Raw genomic sequence first — 17,587 nt, forward strand, 5'->3', positions numbered from 1 at the left:
GCTCCAGCCTGGAGTCCATACCTAGTTAAACACAAGACAAAGTTAGAGAAGATTCAACGGTATGCCACCAGGCTCGTCCCGGAACTGAGAGGATTGAGCTACGAGGAAAGGCTAAAGGAGCTGAACCTCACATCCCTGGAAAACAGAAGAGTAAGGGGAGACATGATAACCACCTACAAAATTCTCAGGGGAATTGACAGGGTGGACAAAGACAAACTCTTCATTACGGGTGGGACATGAACAAGGGGACACAGGTGGAAACTTAGTACCCAGATGAGCCACAGAGACGTTAGAAAGAATTTTTTCAGTTTCAGAGTAGTTAATAAATGGAATGCACTAGGAAGTGATGTGGTGGAGGCTGACTCCATACACAGTTTCAAATGTAGATATGATAGAGCCCAATAGGCTCAGGAATCTGTACACCCACTAGGCAACGACACGGTCAAAAGAATTGCAACTGAGAATTCCACTTACTTTACACGGATCCTGCAGCCTCTCCGCGAGACAAACCAGGGTATTACACAATTCCCCCAATGCACTCGGGCTGTCCCAACAAGCTGTTGTACCTCTTCGCCCTCAATTCAATACACCATGTCATGGCCTTGTTGACTAAGGCAGCGTCTGGGATCATTCTGTGCGTAAGTTCGAACCCTCATCACAGCCCTTGTGGATTTGTTCATTATTTGCATAAGTTCTGAGTTAAGAGCATATATAATAGCGTGTACTGTGACTGATGTCCCATCACCACCATCATCGTATCATCATATCAAAATCATCATAATATTTCCACAACTTCCTTCAGACAGATCATGTTGTCTTTACAAAATATTAAAAAATCACGATCATAAAAAATATTTAGGGTCCTCCAGGATGATATCGAGATATTCTCTTCACTGAGGTTCCGTGAGCCTTGAGTTATAGTTGTTCATAATAGGACGCTCCATTCCCAGAGATCTCTGGCGGTCGGAGGCAGCAACTTAGATCTAATATAATGTTATGCAGTTCCAAACATGGTTTAGCATCCAGGAATGGCTGCATAGATTTTTGTGAAACAGTCAGGGATATCTGCCACAGCAGATGGGCCAAGGCAAAATACCTGGTTGTAGTTGTGCTCATGTTGCATATCCCAGGATCATTGTTTACTATACCTCCTCAAAGCGACAAAATTATTTTTCATAAACATAAATATTCAGTAAATATGAAATTCTCATTCGGAACTGAATTTTAAATGTTGAACATGTAACTATTGAAGGATGTGTTCGGAAGTGGTGAACATGTAACTACTGTAGGAAGTGGTGAACATGTTACTACTGTAGGAAGTGGTGAACATGTAACTACTGTAGGAAGTGGTGAACATGTAACTACGGTAGGAAGTGGTGAACATGTAACTATTGTAGGATGTGTTCGGAAGTGGTGAACATGTAACTATTGTAGGAAGTGGTGAACATGTAACTATTGTAGGAAGTGGTGAACATGTAACTACTGTAGGAAGTGGTGAACATGTAACTACTGTAGGAAGTGGTGAACATGTAACTACTGTAGGAAGTGGTGAACATGTAACTATTGTAGGATGTGTTCGGAAGTGGTGAACATGTAATTATTACAGGATGTGTTCGGAAGTGGTGAACATGTAATTATTACAGGATGTGTTCGGAAGTGGTGAACATGTAATTATTACAGGATGTGTTCGGAAGTGGTGGACATGTAATTATTACAGGATGTGTTCGGAAGTGGTGGACATCAGCCTGCCCAGAGAGGTCCTGGAGATGTAATTCACGCACGTGCCTCTAGTTCATCTGTTGACCGTCGATGCTTGTGTCTGTCGCTACTGGAACACAGTCATCCTTAACCCTGAGGTGAGTAATACAACCATACAGTGAGTAATATAACCCTACAGTGAGTAATACAACCATAGTGAGTAATATAACCCTACAGTGAGTAATACAACCATAGAGTGAGTAATACAACCCTACAGTGAATAATACAAACCGACAGTGAGTAATGCAGCACTTTGATGAGTAATAGCACTCTACGGTTAGTAATACCACACAGTGGTGAGTAAGTAATCGTAATGTCTTCTCACAGACATTTAAACACAGGATAAAAACAATACTTGTGCATTTGTGAAAGTTATATATTGATTTACAGCAACTCTTTCGCTATCACCTGAGTGCTTTATCAAGGTGAGAGTGTGTGGTTAGGACGAGATTTACATCTCAACGACTAATGAAGTATTCAGGAGAGTGCGGAAGACTTGGTGTAATTCTGTATAAAAATATCACAAAAACATAATTTTGGTTTTCTATTCACTGAGGTGAGTAATATAATCCTACAGTCAGTAAAACACCCTACAGAGAGTAATACAACACTGTGGTGAGTAATATAATCCTACAGTCAGTAAAACACCCTACAGAGAGTAATACAACACTGTGGTGAGTAATATAATCCTACAGTCAGTAATACAACCCTCAGTTAGTAACACAACACTGTGGTGATTAATATAATTCAACAGTCAGTAATACAACACTGTAGGTGGGTAATATAATCCAACAGTTAGTTATACACCCCTAAAATTAGTAACACAACACTGGTGAGTAATGTAATGCTACATTGAGTAATACATCTCTACGCTTAATGATACAACATAGTGGTGAGTAATATAAACCTACAGTAAATTGAAGAACCCTGAGATAAATATATAAAAATGTATGTTAAAGCTTTCTAATTGCTTAAATTTAAATTTGGTTATAACAAACCTAACAAATGAAGACGGCTGTACTCAAAAGCTGACCTTTCCGTAATTTATATTTTGTTTGTCGCATTGCTGACTCGTTTGCCTTACTTTGCTTGCACACAATTTCAGTTTATAAAGTGGAGAAAATTTTACCATCGACTGAAGCTTTTGCCTTGGAGCGTAACGTCCAGCATACTGCTCTTCCCGACAGGGGAGAGAGACAAGTTGACAGCCAACGATATCATGTCTGCCATTTGTCAGCGCCACGGTCTGACTTCTTTGAGATACTGTATCACCAGTGTCATCAGGTAAGATAACACCATGATAGACTGTATCAACAGTGTAATCAGGTAAGATAACACCATGATAGACTGTATCAGTGTCATCAGGTAAGATAACACCATAACAGTAAGATAAGATGGAAAACTTTAAACTAAACTAAAATGAGCACACATGAAGTGATTCCCACGTTCAATAAACACTTACTAAGTTGTTAACTGAATGACTGAGACATCCAATACATGGTTGATGATAGTAGTATTAATGACATTGATAATACGAGGTCTTGAACTAGATACTGGCAGGGGGCCGACAAAGCTGTGATATTGAAAAAACTGAACTAAATTTGAAAGTTGATTAATATATGTAATGTGAAGCCAATCTACTGGAAAACAGTAAGTAAACTTTATTTGAAAAGAATATGAGAAGACTGAAAAGCAGAGCGTGGAGAAATGGGTAAACATAAGAAGTGCTGATCTTCATAAACATAACATAGCATATCCACGACCGTAATTAATACACTGTGAACTCTCATAAAACTGTGCTCACCGTGAAATCTCGTCACTAAGCATAACTTGTCACTCTGCGAAACAAATTATTGACTATAAGTGCGACAGTGAGAATAAAAATGACCGCTTATGTTTTGGAGTGCTATTTTAGTCAAGAAATACTGTAAAGGATGATTATTGACTAAGAGAGAAAGAGGAGGAGGAGGAGACTATGTATGTAGTGATCACGTCTCCCTAAGCTCCTCTGTCTTCGGGAGGTTGGTGTGGTGCATATTTCACAATACCATTTCTTTCCTCCTAAGTCAGCCTCTTATTTCGCGGACTGCTGGTGTTTGATGTTTTGAACTGCTTAAAGGAACCATATTTGCTAGAAAAAAAGAATTCCTGTAAAATAATGCGTGTTATATGTTTTGACTATCTAGCTAATAGCGTATTGCCTGGCTAATAATGAAATGTCACATTTTGTCTGACTCACTTAGCACAAGTGAAGAGAAAACATAGAAAAACTTGCAAAGGTTAAAACTCTGTGAAATCATATCTGTTATGTTAAGTTTTGACTAGCTGATTAATAGCATACTTCTACATTATTGTCTTTTTATGTTATGTTTACCTCGATAGCGTTGTAATGCTTGGAAATTGTATGTGCGGATCCCGTTTCCCTCTTACTGCTCATAAATAATGGTTGCTGTAAAGTATTTTTTTTATGGAACATGACTCTTCTTATTCTTACCCCTTTTTAAAACAAGATGCAATAACCAAGCTATGTTTGCCTTCTCTCTCTCTCTCTCGCTCTCTCTCTCGCTCTCGCTCTCGCTCTCGCTCTCTCTCTCTCTCTCTCGCTCTCTCTCTCTCGCTCTCTCTCTCGCTTTCTCTCTCGCTCTCTCGCTCTCTCTCTCGCTCTCTCTCTCGCTCTCTCTCTCGCTCTCTCGCTCTCTCTCTCGCTCTCTCTCTCGCTCTCTCTCTCGCTCTCTCTCTCGCTCTCTCTCTCGCTCTCTCTCTCGCTCTCTCTCTCGCTCTCTCTCTCGCTCTCTCTCTCGCTCTCTCTCTCGCTCTCTCTCTCGCTCTCTCGCTCGCTCGCTCTCTCTCTCGCTCTCTCTCTCGCTCTCTCTCTCGCTCTCTCTCTCGCTCTCTCTCTCTCTCTCTCTCTCTCTCTCTCTCTCTCTCTCTCTCTCTCTCTCTCTCTCTCTCTCTCAATATGGTTGAGGAGCGAGGCGTCATGGCGTCTGGTGGAGGATCACGCAGCGTCTCTCCTACAAATATTGACGATACCTTTGAGGACACTGGGGAACCACTGTTGCATACCACACATTTAGATCATGAACGTCACCCGGCCCTAGAAGAGGATCTTGATGGAGATTTCCTAGACAGCAAACATCACAGCAAGGCAAACAGATTGGAGGCGAAACGCCGCCAACTTTCAGAGGTAAACAGAGACCATGCCGGCACCACGCGGCCTCAATATCAACTTCTGCAGCTCATCCAAGGTAGGCCAAGTTCTTCTGATTTGCAAACTTTCATCATTGCCTTTGATGGCGAAGAGGAAAATGTGTTCAGAAATAGCCGGGCACAAAGTATCTTATATAATGCCATCCCCAAGATATTCGGGATCGATGTGCACAATATGAGACCAAATAAACAAAAAAACCTGATCGCAGTGGACCACAAACATGGCGAAGAACTAAAGCTTTCAGACATTACTGACATCTGTGGCCACAAAGTCAAGTGCTACAAACCACTAGGGAACCGATTAACAAAATATGTAATCCGACATGTGGTAGACATCAGTGTAGACGACATCAAAGCACAACTTGAGACACATGACATCCCGATCCATGGAATCAAAAAATTTATGGGAAGAACAAACGGAGAACTGAATGATACAGGCACTGCTCTGCTTACCTTTCTAGACTACATTCCCCCTGAGAGGATTTGGTTAAACGGCTTCCACCATAAACTAGAGGTGTATATACCACGTCCCACTCAGTGTTTTAAATGTAAAGGTTTTAACCATACCTGGAAAGGCTGCACCAAAGACATTAAATGTGGGAAATGCTCTGGTTCCTATTACACGCAAGACTGTACATCACATACACTTACCTGCTCAAACTGTGGTGGCGATCACGACATTACATTCAAACAGTGTCCTTCATACATAGCAACAGCAGCAAAAACTAAGGTTCTTCCTACCAACAACCTGCTATACAGTAGTGCACTGAAACAACCTAACACAGCCCATCATCAAACACTACCTCACACACAAACACAGCCCATCATCAAACACTACCTCACACTCAAACACAGCCTTTGTGTGTACCTGATATATCTGTCACCGACACTCCCACAACCCCAGGGTCCAACCATTTCTCACAAAATGCACAACTGAGTCCTGATCTTGTTGAAACTCTTGTCACACGCATCGAAAATGATCTTGTTGAAACTTTTGTCACACGCATCGAAAATGCACTAGAAAAGACGCTGGACCGACTTCTAACTAAATTCTTTATACAAGTAACACAACCCACCCCTGAGACTGACCCAAAAGACATCCCATCAACAGCTACAGACACTGACATCAGCCCAAACAAAGCCACCATTGCTGGACACACATTGTTTGAACAGATGATAGAAAAACTCATAAATAACTCCCTAGCACGCCTTACCAAAATCATTCCACAGGCTGACTTGCCACAAACCCAAACCGCCAGCACCAAGAGTAAGGCACAGCCCACATCCACATCTAGGTATCTAACACGTACTACTACTGGCATGCCAAGGTACTGCTGTTGGTTCTACTACCTGTGCTGAGCCATCTGGACGTTGTGATCGTAGCAGCTGGCTATTAAATACTTTACCATCTGCCAACCACCACGTATACCAGGGGGCCAGACGGCAGGTTTCTGTTCAGCCTAATGCACGTAAAGTGCCAGGAACCTGCCTCCTAAGGCCTTCTCCTCCACACCACCATGAAGAATGGTTGCAAAGTTCTGCCTCCAGCTCCACTCGCTGTTCAAAGCCATCTGGAGGTGATATTCACTCCAGCCGACTCTACATCAAGGGCGTGCCCACTACTGGCAGAATCGAGGTGTGGTCATTCTACATCAGGGGCAGGCCCACCACTGGCAGAAGTTACAGCACCTGGTACTTGTGGGGAAGCTGGAGTGATGGCAGGAGTCTTTGGTCTGGCACTGGTCCCCCTTGTGCACTTCGTAATTACCAGGTGTTGAGTTTTGCAGTCGGCTGGAGTGAATATCACCTCCAGATGGCTTTGAACAGCGAGTGGAGCTGGAGGCAGAACTTTACAACCATTCTTCATGGTGGTGTGGAGGAGAAGGCCTTAGGAGGCAGGTTCCTGGCACTTTACGTGCATTAGGCTGAACAGAAACCTGCCGTCTGGCCCCCTGGTATACGTGGTGGTTGGCAGATGGTAAAGTATTTAATAGCCAGCTGCTACGAACACAACGTCCAGATGGCTCAGCACAGGTAGTAGAACCAGCAGCAGTACCTGGCAACCGTCCTCCCGGGTGGGTCCGGCCGGGCGCACTACGGTAAACGCCAATTACATAATCCGGCAAGGCATCATACGCCAATTATATAGTCTTTTCTCCCCTTAATAATGAGGAACCGTTAGCACTAACAACAAACCTGAAGCACCACGTTACCTCGTTTCGGAGACCCGGGAATGTTCACCTTTAACACTTCAGTGTCTGCCGCCTGACCACAATATTTGTCAATTTGCAGAATTGCTGCAGCGTTCAGAGGCTACCAATATCTTGTGCAAGATGCGGATGATGGCGACGTAGCTGCAAGTGCTCAGCCTCCCAAAACTGTGTCCGACGGTATATTCAGCTTGCTAGGTTATGCCCCGGCACTTTCCCCTCACACAAACTTTCCTTCTAACCCCAGCTGCAACATCACCCTCTTGGGTAATGTTTGTGTTTATAATTGATTGGACTGGTGGGATAGTAAAGACTAACAGAAGGGTGGATGGAGAGGGAAGAGGAATGAAATGTACCCAAAAATGTTAGATGAACATTAACCCATGTTACACCACAACTAAATGTTCAAATTACTGGCCAGAAGAATGGTTTACCACTCTTAAGTGGTTAATGTAGAGAGTTCTTAGGCTATACCTATTAGAAGGCCACCGCTGCAAGGTATAACATGTTAAACTAGTTCCCTTCACCTGTTGTACTTGTGGGAATATACACACACTACATTATGACCAATTGCGATTCGAAAGTTTTCCCAAGTAACTTTAATCCCTCCATACCTGCAGTGCTGTTGTACGAGACCAATTTCTTGGGTCTGGTTGACCAAACCTGCAGTGCCATTCTACTGATGCACCCTCGTACATACCTGAAATTACACATTATATTAAATACCTCAGAATACTAAATTGAACATATCCTAATTTAAAGATGAAGAAATAACTAGATAATCGCCCAGGTCAGACTGTTTGATGCAAAAAGCAGGCTTATACCACAGAATGGCATAACCCAACCTCAGACTTGAGTCATCCACAGCTCGTTCTCAACAACGGCCAAGTGGTCGTTAACCCGGCAGCCAAACATGAACGTTCTCAACACAACGGTCAGGTGGTCGTTAACCCGGCAGCCAAACATGACCGTTCTCAACACAACGGTCAGGTGGTCGTTAACCCGGCAGCCAAACATGACCGTTCTCAACACAACGGTCAGGTGGTCGTTAACCCGGCAGCCAAACATGACCGTTCTCAACACAACGGTCAGGTGGTCGTTAACCCGGCAGCCAAACATGAACGTTCTCAACACAACGGTCAGGTGGTCGTTAACCCGGCAGCCAATCATGAACGTTCTCAACACAACGGTCAGGTGGTCGTTAACCCGGCAGCCAAACATGACCGTTCTCAACAACGGCCAGGTGGTCGTTAACCCGGCAGCCAAACATGAACGTTCTCAACAACGGCCAGGTGGTCGTTAACCCGGCAGCCAAACATGAACGTTCTCAACAACGGCCAGGTGGTCGTTAACCCGGCAGCCAAACATGACCGTTCTCAACAACGGCCAGGTGGTCGTTAACCCTCAGCCAAACATGAACGTTCTCAACACAACGGTCAGGTGGTCGTTAACCCGGCAGCCAAACATGAACGTTCTCAACAACGGCCAGGTGGTCGTTAACCCTCAGCCAAACATGAACGTTCTCAACACAACGGCCAAGTGGTCGTTAACCCGGCAGCCAAACATGACCGTTCTCAACAACGGCCAAGTGGTCGTTAACCCGGCAGCCAATCATGAACGTTCTCAACAACGGCCAAGTGGTCGTTAACCTGGCAGCCAAACATGAACGTTCTCAACAACGGCCAAGTGGTCGTTAACCCGGCAGCCAAACATGACCGTTCTCAACAACGGCCAAGTGGTCGTTAACCTGGCAGCCAAACATGGACATGAAGAACGCTTTACATTTAACTTGTCCTCAGTCTATGCTCGTCCGTGCACTGACCCACAACAGTTCATACATTTTAACAAGATTTATTTACAACAGTTTTTGATACGTAAACTATTATAATACTATATTATTTATGAGGCGAGGGAGACAGGTGGGAATGCACTCACGTGTTATAATTTCCATCAACAACTATCATAGTTGATGGAAATTATTTAAATTTTACAAATATTTAAATTACACACAATTTTAATATTCATTAATATATATTTGTAGTGAACAAAATATAGTACTTGGTTACACAGGACGTTAATGTTAATTAAGGCGTCTCTGGGGTTGGCGGCAGCGTGGACGACACTGACTCAGGATGGACAGTTTCATTCACATGGGATGGGCCGAGAGTATGGGGGGGGGGGGAGGGGGGGGGCATGTGACGCTTGCTAGACTAAGTCTTTGGTCCGTATTTCAAAGATTGAAATCTGATCGTTAACAAACACCTTATAACTGCCAGAATTTAACTATAATAATAATTGTGTAAACTCTTTTTACACCAGAGGGAGCCGGTCGGCCGAGCGGACAGCACGCTGGACTTGTGATCCTGTGGTTCTAAGTTCGATCCCAGGCGCCGGCGAGAAACAATGGGCAGAGTTTCTTTCACCCTATGCTCCTGTTACCTAGCAGTAAAATAGGTACCTGGGTGTTAGTCAGCTGTCACGGGCTGCTTCCTGGGGGTGGAGGCCTGGTCGAGGACCGGGCCGCGGGGACACTAAAGCCCCGAAATCATCTCAAGATAACCTCAAGATAGCTTTGGGTCGAACGGTTAATGTCACTATAAAGTTGACACTCAAGCCGCTGTTGTGGAACAGTTAATCACACGTCTCGTCCAATAGACAAATGTATTTTACTCTATACAAATGAGTAAACCAAAACAAATTTTTTTTATTTAATAAAACCTTAACATCTTGTAACTATGTTTATTTAGAGTCAGCAAATATAGACCATTCTACCAATAGAACACAATGTGATAAAATAACTAATCATCTAGAATAACTTGCCTGTAAGCCTGGCGCAGGTAACCTCATGCACAGGACTGTCCAGGTGACTAATTTAGTAAAACCAATGAGGCGGGGGCTGAGCAGCACCTCTCCCCACGCCGGCCCGCGCCACACTGCCCGCCGCGCCTCTTGACTAGCTTGGCCTGATGGGTCAACTACCTGTGACGTCATTCACCTCACCTGACATGAGGCAGCCTCACATACAAATAATTCACAAGTCACTTCAACAATATTAATATATAGTTTATTTCTATTAATGTGAAGTATGAGCAAGTGTGAGTATGTATTAAAAGTACATACTTCACTACTGGACATTAAACCCACTACCACACCCACCTAGTAGCTTGGAAGCTCCATAACGCCTTCTGTAACTGTTATGTTGGGGTCTAGGCCAGGGGCCAGGTACAGCAACCAGTTACGGTGTTCAGCGTCCTGTGTGTGTGTGTGTGTATTTACTGTGTGCCTGTAGGGTCGGGCTCACTATAGACCGTGCTACATGGACATTCCCTTCCGGGTACCTAAATCTAAAACAATAAACATGTAGGGTCGATCTCTTAGCTCTTGGACCCCGCCTTTCTAATCGCTGGTTGTGTAATTTACCGACTCCAGCCCTATTTTCCTTCTTTCATATCAACTACATGTGTTTTTTTTCCTCTTCCTTTCACATCACCCTCAGCAGCAGTTGCATAATTCCCAGGTACCTATTTACTGCTAGATGAAAAGATACATCAGGTGAAAAAAAATCGGAAATTTTCTCTGTTTCGACCGGGAATCAAACCCGGGCCCATAGGACAACGACCTCAGAGTGCTATATACTCTGTTGCAAGGACCTGTGCATGCGTGTATGTGTTTGTGCGGACTCGCATAGATGTACTCACCGAGATGTGCCTTCATGGTCACGCTAGGCTTTTAGCCCCACCTTCTAAACATTCTTAGATTATTGCAATGTCTGTTTTATCCCTCTTTATTCATATTTACATATAAATTGTTTAATATAATTAACTTCAACGACTTCAACGTTTAACCAGTTCCATTTATTGACAGCTCTGACACTGAAAAAGTTCTGTCTGACGTCCATGTGACTCATTTGGGTCTTTAATTTCTTTCTATGATCCCCTCGTTCTGCTGTTCTTTGCTTTGAACAATATTATTTTGTCTGCCTTGTCAATTTCCCTTAAAATTTTATATATTATCATATCCCCCCTTCTCTCCCCTTTCCTACAGTGTGGTAAGGCCCAGTTCTGTCTTTCCTTATAGCTTAAACCCTTCACCTCAGGAACGAGTCTCGTTGCATAGCTTTGGACGTTTCCTAGTTTCTTCTTGTCCTTTTATAGGTAAGAGTTCCATGCTGAGGATTCATATTCAAGTGTGGGTCTCACCTTTCCTGTATATAGGGACCGGAAAGCTCCCTTGCCCAAATTTCTGAAGGATACACGGATGTTGGCCAAAATGGTTTATGCAGCTGTTATTCTGCTAATGTGAGCTTCTGGCATCACAAATGGCGTTATGTCCACTCCCAGGACTTTCTTCTTTTCCGATAAAATAATCTGTTTTCTTTTTATTCTATATGGCTGTACTGGTCTTAGTGCGCCTGTTCCCTTCCTCATAACTTTGCATTTGGCTGGGTTAAACTAACAGCCATTTTTGAGAAAATTTTTGAAGTATGTCCAAATTTAACTGAATGCTCACAATCTATCACTGTCCTGACTTCTCATTAGCTTTCCATTTTTGGTAAATATTGATTCAGGAGAATATTTCCTCTGTCAGATGATTGACATAAATTTTAAACAGTTGGGTCCTAGAAGCGACCCTTGTGGTACTCCAATTGTAACCTCTCTCCACTCTGATATGTCTGCCCTTTTGATTCTTTCTTGAGATATATTCTCTGACCCACCTTAGGACTTTTCCTGTTACACCAGCCTGCTCCTCTAATTTGAGTAGGAGTCTTTCATGCAGGATCGTATCAAATGTTTTCTGGCAGTCGAGGAATATGCATTCTGCTCATCCTTCTGTCTTGCTTGATTCCCGTCATCTTGTTATCAAATTCCAGCAAGTTTATCAAGCAGGATTTTTTCTTTACTAAAACTGTCCTGGCGCCTCGAAACAAAACCGATTTGTTCTAAATGTTCCACAGGCCAGCTACGGATCTGTCAATCTCTAGTAACTTGTAACAGTTTATGGATGGAAATAATAATAAATAAAATACTCCCATCTATCACAAGTCACCACAGAGCTAAAGCAGCGGAAGGAAGACTCACTGATGTAATGGAAACAAGACACTGTGTACTCCTCTTTCGAACCTGCCATTGTGATAGATGGAAGTATTTTATTTTTGATTTGCTCCTTAATCTGTGAAAAACTTATTATTTAAGTAGGCCTGCAGCAGCTACTCAACTGCTTTGCTGCAGCAGCTACTCAACTGCTTTGCTGCAGCAGCTACTCAACTGCTTTGCTGCAGCTTGTTCTGCATTTGGCCTGACAATCAGCCTGAAGAAGACAAAGGTGATTGGACAAGATGTCAATGAGCTACCCGGTATAAATATAGCAGACTATGTGCTGGAGGCAGTTCACGAGTTTGTGTACCTGGGCTCCACAATCTCAGACACCCTTTCCCTGGACACTGAGCTCAACAGGCATGTCGGGAAGACTGCAACAATACTGGCCAGGCTCACAAAGCGCATTTGGGAAAATGCCAAACTGACAGTGCACACCAAGGCACAAGTCTACATGGCATGTGTGGTGAGTACACTTCTCTACAGCTCGGAATCCTGGACCCAGCGCTCTCGCCAGGAGAGACGGCTCAATACCTTTCACATGCGGAACCTGAGACGCATCCTTGACATCACGTGGAAAGACCACGTCACCAACAACACAGTACTCGAGAAAACAGGAGTCCCTTCAATGTTCACTTTCCTGAAACAGAGACGCATGCGATGGCTGGGACATGTCACACGCATGGGCGATGGCCGCATACCGAAGGACCTCTTGTATGGAGAACTGGCATCAGGAATTAGACCCACTCCACTGTTTCAAAGATGCCAGCAAATGCGACCTCAAGCAGATGAACATCGACATCAACACTTGGGAGGCAGCAGCTGCGGACAGATCTGCCTGGAGATGTAAAGTGCAGAAGGGACTCCAGCAATTCGAGGATGAACTGAAGAGGCAGGCGGAGGATAATAGACTTCAGAGGAGGTCACGACCACTGTCAGACGCACCCGCTTCGGCGTTTATCTGCGTTCTCGGGACTGTCATTCTCGGGTTGGCCTTCACAGCCACAGAAGGCGCTGCATCCAACTAAACTACAACAACTAGACACCCAGGGCATAACTCCATAACCCCACGAGATTGACAGATGCCTACTACTCCATCTTACCCCGGAGCAGTAGAGCTGCCACTTTCTATAGCATCAGGTAGCTCAGCGTAAGTTATCTTGGTGCATGTTACTTATCCAGTATTTAAAGCACATATAGTTACTCCATTTCTAATATTTTCCCATGACTCGATGGTGACTCGTGTCTTCAGATAAGGACTCCATATTAGCAGCACTAGCCCATTTGTCTACTAACTCATTAGAAACATTTCCTGGATCTGGGTGAGCTGTAAATTTGGTGTCACAACCCCTGATTTTGTTTACTGCTCTTCATATGAATTTGAGGTTCTTAGTAAGAAACCCTTCCTCCCACCATTTCTGCCTCCTTCCATCCCTGCCACCCACCAACCCTGCCTCCCACCATCTCTGCCACCCACAAGCCCTGCCTCCCACCAAACCAGCCTCCCACCATCCCTGCCTCCCACCAGCCCTGCCTCCCACCAACCATGCCTCCAACCAACCCACCTCCCACCATCCCTGCCTCCCACCAACCCTGCCACCCACCATCTCGGCCTCCCACCATCTCCACCTCCCACCAACCCTGCCTCCCACCAACCCTGCCTCCCACCAACCCTGCCTCCCACCATCTCTCTCTCTCACTAACCCTGCCTCCCACCATCTCTCCCTCTCACCAACCCTGCCTCCCACCATCCCTGCCTCCCACCAACCCTGCCTCCCACCATCTCTGCCTCCCACCAACTCTGCCTCCCACCAACTCTGCCTCCCACCAACCCTGCCTCCCACCATCTCTGCCTCCCACCATCTCTGCCTCCCACCAACTCTGCCTCCCACCAACTCTGCCTCCCACCAACCCTGCCTCTCACCAACCCTGCCTCCCCACCAACCCTGCCACCCACCAACCCTGCCTCCCACCATCTCTCCCTCCCACCAGCTCTGCCTCCCACCAACTCTGCCTCCCACCAACTCTGCCTCCCACCAACTCTGCCTCCCACCAACACTGCCTCCCACCAACCCTGCCTCCCACCAGCCCTGCCTCCCTACCAACCCTGCCTCCCACCAACTCTGCCTCCCACCAACTCTGCCTCCCCACCATCCCTGCCTCCCACCAACCCTGCCTCCCCACCAACCCTGCCACCCACCAACCCTGCCTCCCACCAACTCTGCCTTGAGTAACGCTAGATGGTTACAAATTCCTCCATATATCAGATTAGATAGACTTAATGGGTCACGTTGTGAAAGATCGTCAAGAGAGGTTGGTCAGTGGTCTGTTATTGACCCTTGATTCAATTTCGGTGACAATGGTGTGAAGCTCTTGTAGATCAATCTTTTGGTGATGGAGGGTTTTCCTTAAACACCACTTGACTGTTCCCACCATCCGGTCCTCCATGCCACGGTCCTCTAGGGGGATGGGGTCATGAACTTCCAGTGGCACTGCTGTTGATTTAGGGCAGTTCATACCACTGAGTGGTTCCAGACTTCCTTCAGACATGCTTCCCCTGCCATAAAGTCGGACCCAATGACTGAGATAATAAAGTTTGGACAGGATCGATGGTCCACAAACCTAAGGAAAGCAGGTATGAATGACACGGCCCTCATGTCTGGGGTCCCTACAGAGTATTCGGGATGTAATTTTGGAGACAAATGTAGTCTCTGCGATTAGATTAATGAGGAGGTGGAGCTAATGAATTAATGTCTGTTATAAAATGTAATGAACAATGAATGTTAATGAATAATAAGAGAATATGAGTACCCTATGTTCTAATCTTATAGATCATGATGGTATTCCAGAATGTATTGCTTTGCCGAAGAGAGAATTCCCACCACCATGGGGGGATTGTAACGTAGATGTAGTAATTATTCCAGTGCAAAAGAAAAAGTATGAATGAGATAGGAAAGCTGAGAGCATCATAGGATTGTATAATTAGAGAATTGACTACAGAAAGCACACTACATATATATTGTGATGGGTCAGTAGCTATAGTGATCATTAGCAAAAACTGTCACTGCTCTACCTGTTGTAAAGGTTAAAATTGCAAAGTTTATGCATTATTTATATTTATATTATTATTTATATTAAAGGTTATGCAGCAAAGCAGTTGAGTAGCTGCTGCAGCAAAGCAGTTGAGTAGCTGCTGCAGGCCTTCTGTTGTGTGTGTGGTGATCGCTGCGTCGTCGGCGAAGAGGAACTCCCTGAGGATTCGCATCTGGACTTTTGTCTTTGCTCGGAATCTGGGATAGATTATAGAGCTTTCGATCAGATTTTGTACAAAGATAGATGCCTTCTGTGGTTGTTCCAAAGGCATGCTTGACGAGGATTGCGAAGATAGATGCCGAACAGGGTTGGAGCAAGAACACACCCCTGTTTAACACCACTGTTAATGTTGAATGGTTCAGAAGTTGAGCCGTCGTACACGACTGTCCCCCTTCATGTCCTTGTGGAACGATTGTATCATGCTGAGTAGGGTGGGTGGGCAGCCAATTTTGGCCAAGATCTTGAAGAGTCCGTCCCTGCTCACGAGGTCGAAGGCCTTTGTAAGGTCAATGAAAGCGATGTACAAGGCCTTTCTCTGCTCCCTGCACTTTTCTTGAAGCTGTCTCAGGGAGATCACCATGTCAGTGGTCGACCTCTCTGCTCGGAAACCACACTGTGACTCGGGGTACACTCTTTCAGCAAGAATCTGAAACCTGACCAAGACGACCCTAGCGAAAAGTTTGCCAATCACGCTGAGGAGGGATATGCCACGATAGTTGTTGACATCGCTTCTGTCACCGTTATTTTTGTAGAGTGATGATGTTTACATCTCCCATGTCTTGTGGCACCGAGCCCTCCCTCCAGCACTGGCACAGAAGTTCATGAAGCTCAGTTTTAAGTGTTCCACGAGCGTACTTGAGAACTTCAGGCGGAATCCCGTCGTCTCCTGGGGCCTTCCCTGGGAAAAGTGAATCCATTGCTTTCTCAACTTCTTCCACAGTTGGTTCAAGATCAAGTTCTTCCATGATGGGCAGGCATTCGATTGCATCCAAAGCCTCTACACTGACCAAGTTCTCTCTGGAGTAGAGTTCAGAGTAATGTTCCACCCAGCGATTCATCTGTTGATCGCAGTCTTTAATGATCTCTCCAGTGGCTGACTTTAGAGGAACCGTCCAGTTTTGTGTAGGGCCTGTTGCCTGTTTGATTCCTTCGTACATACCTCTTATGTTGCCGACAGTGGCCGCAGTCTGGATGCTGGAACAGAGTCGAAGCCAGTAATCGTTAGCACAATGCCTCGCAGTTTGTTGAACTCTACTGCGGACAGAATGGAGAGCCTGTAGGTTCCTTTCTGAGGGCAGGTTCTTGTATTATGAGAGAGAGCTCGTCTCTTTTCCTCTACGAGGGGCAACAGTTCCTCTGCATTGGCCTCGAACCAATCTGCTGACTTGTACTGCCTCTTACCGAAGGTGGACATGGCAGTGTTGAAAATAGTGCCCCTGAGATGTGACCACCTCACTTGCGCTATCGCAGGGTGGTAGAAGAAGGGCATTTACCAGTGCAGCAATGAATTCCTCCACCTTGTGAAGGTCACGGGTCTAGTTTACGTTAATGCGTGATCTTCCCTCCTTCTTTGCTCTGTGGATTTTCCGGGGCTGGAACTTTACTCTGCAAACGACGAGAGAGTTGTTGGTGTCACAATCTACACTCTGGAAGCTGCGGGTCAGTTTGACATTTCTCAGACTGCTACGCCCCGTAAGCACCAGGTCGAGTTGGTGCCAATGCTTAGACCTGGGATGTCTCCAGGAAACCTTATGCCGGGGCTTGGTGTCGAAGAAGGAATTGGTGATGCAGAGATCATGACGGCAGCAGAACTCTAGGAGGCGCTGCCCACTCTCATTCATCTTCCCAAATCCAAACTGGCCCAGGCAGGAAGGCCAAGAGCTGTGATCAGAACCAACTCTTACATTAAAATCTCCCAGGAGGAAGACTGGCTGTTCTTGAGGTATGTCTCTGAGAGCTAGGCTGAGGTCATCATAGAACTTGTCCTTCGCTTCGGTAGAGGAGGTCAGTGTTGGTGCATAGGCATTGATGAGGCTGACCATTCCTGCTGCTGTATGACGATGAAGTTTGATGATCCTTGCAGACCCCCCCGTGGGCAGTACTATGGACCCTAACAACCTGTTCCTGATGGCAAAGCCAACGCCATGCTCCCTTACCTCTTCTGGTGGTTTGCCCTGCCAGAAGAAGGTAAAGACCTTCTCCCATATGCTGCCGGTTGCGGGC

The 17,587-nt window shown here is 45.4% G+C and overlaps 1 long non-coding RNA gene across 1 annotated transcript; it reads left to right on the forward strand.

Moving 5' to 3' along the window:
• Nucleotides 1–1,630: 1,630 nt before the first annotated feature.
• Nucleotides 1,631–9,802, forward strand: LOC138366904 (uncharacterized). The gene is made up of 3 exons (XR_011229245.1): nucleotides 1,631–1,856; nucleotides 2,864–3,042; nucleotides 9,498–9,802. It is a non-coding gene; the product is annotated as an uncharacterized lncRNA (long non-coding RNA).
• The last annotated feature ends 7,785 nt before the right edge of the window (nucleotides 9,803–17,587 follow it).

The sequence above is a fragment of the Procambarus clarkii genome, chromosome 2 (assembly GCF_040958095.1).
Source record: "Procambarus clarkii isolate CNS0578487 chromosome 2, FALCON_Pclarkii_2.0, whole genome shotgun sequence".
NCBI classification, from domain to species: domain Eukaryota; kingdom Metazoa; phylum Arthropoda; class Malacostraca; order Decapoda; family Cambaridae; genus Procambarus; species Procambarus clarkii.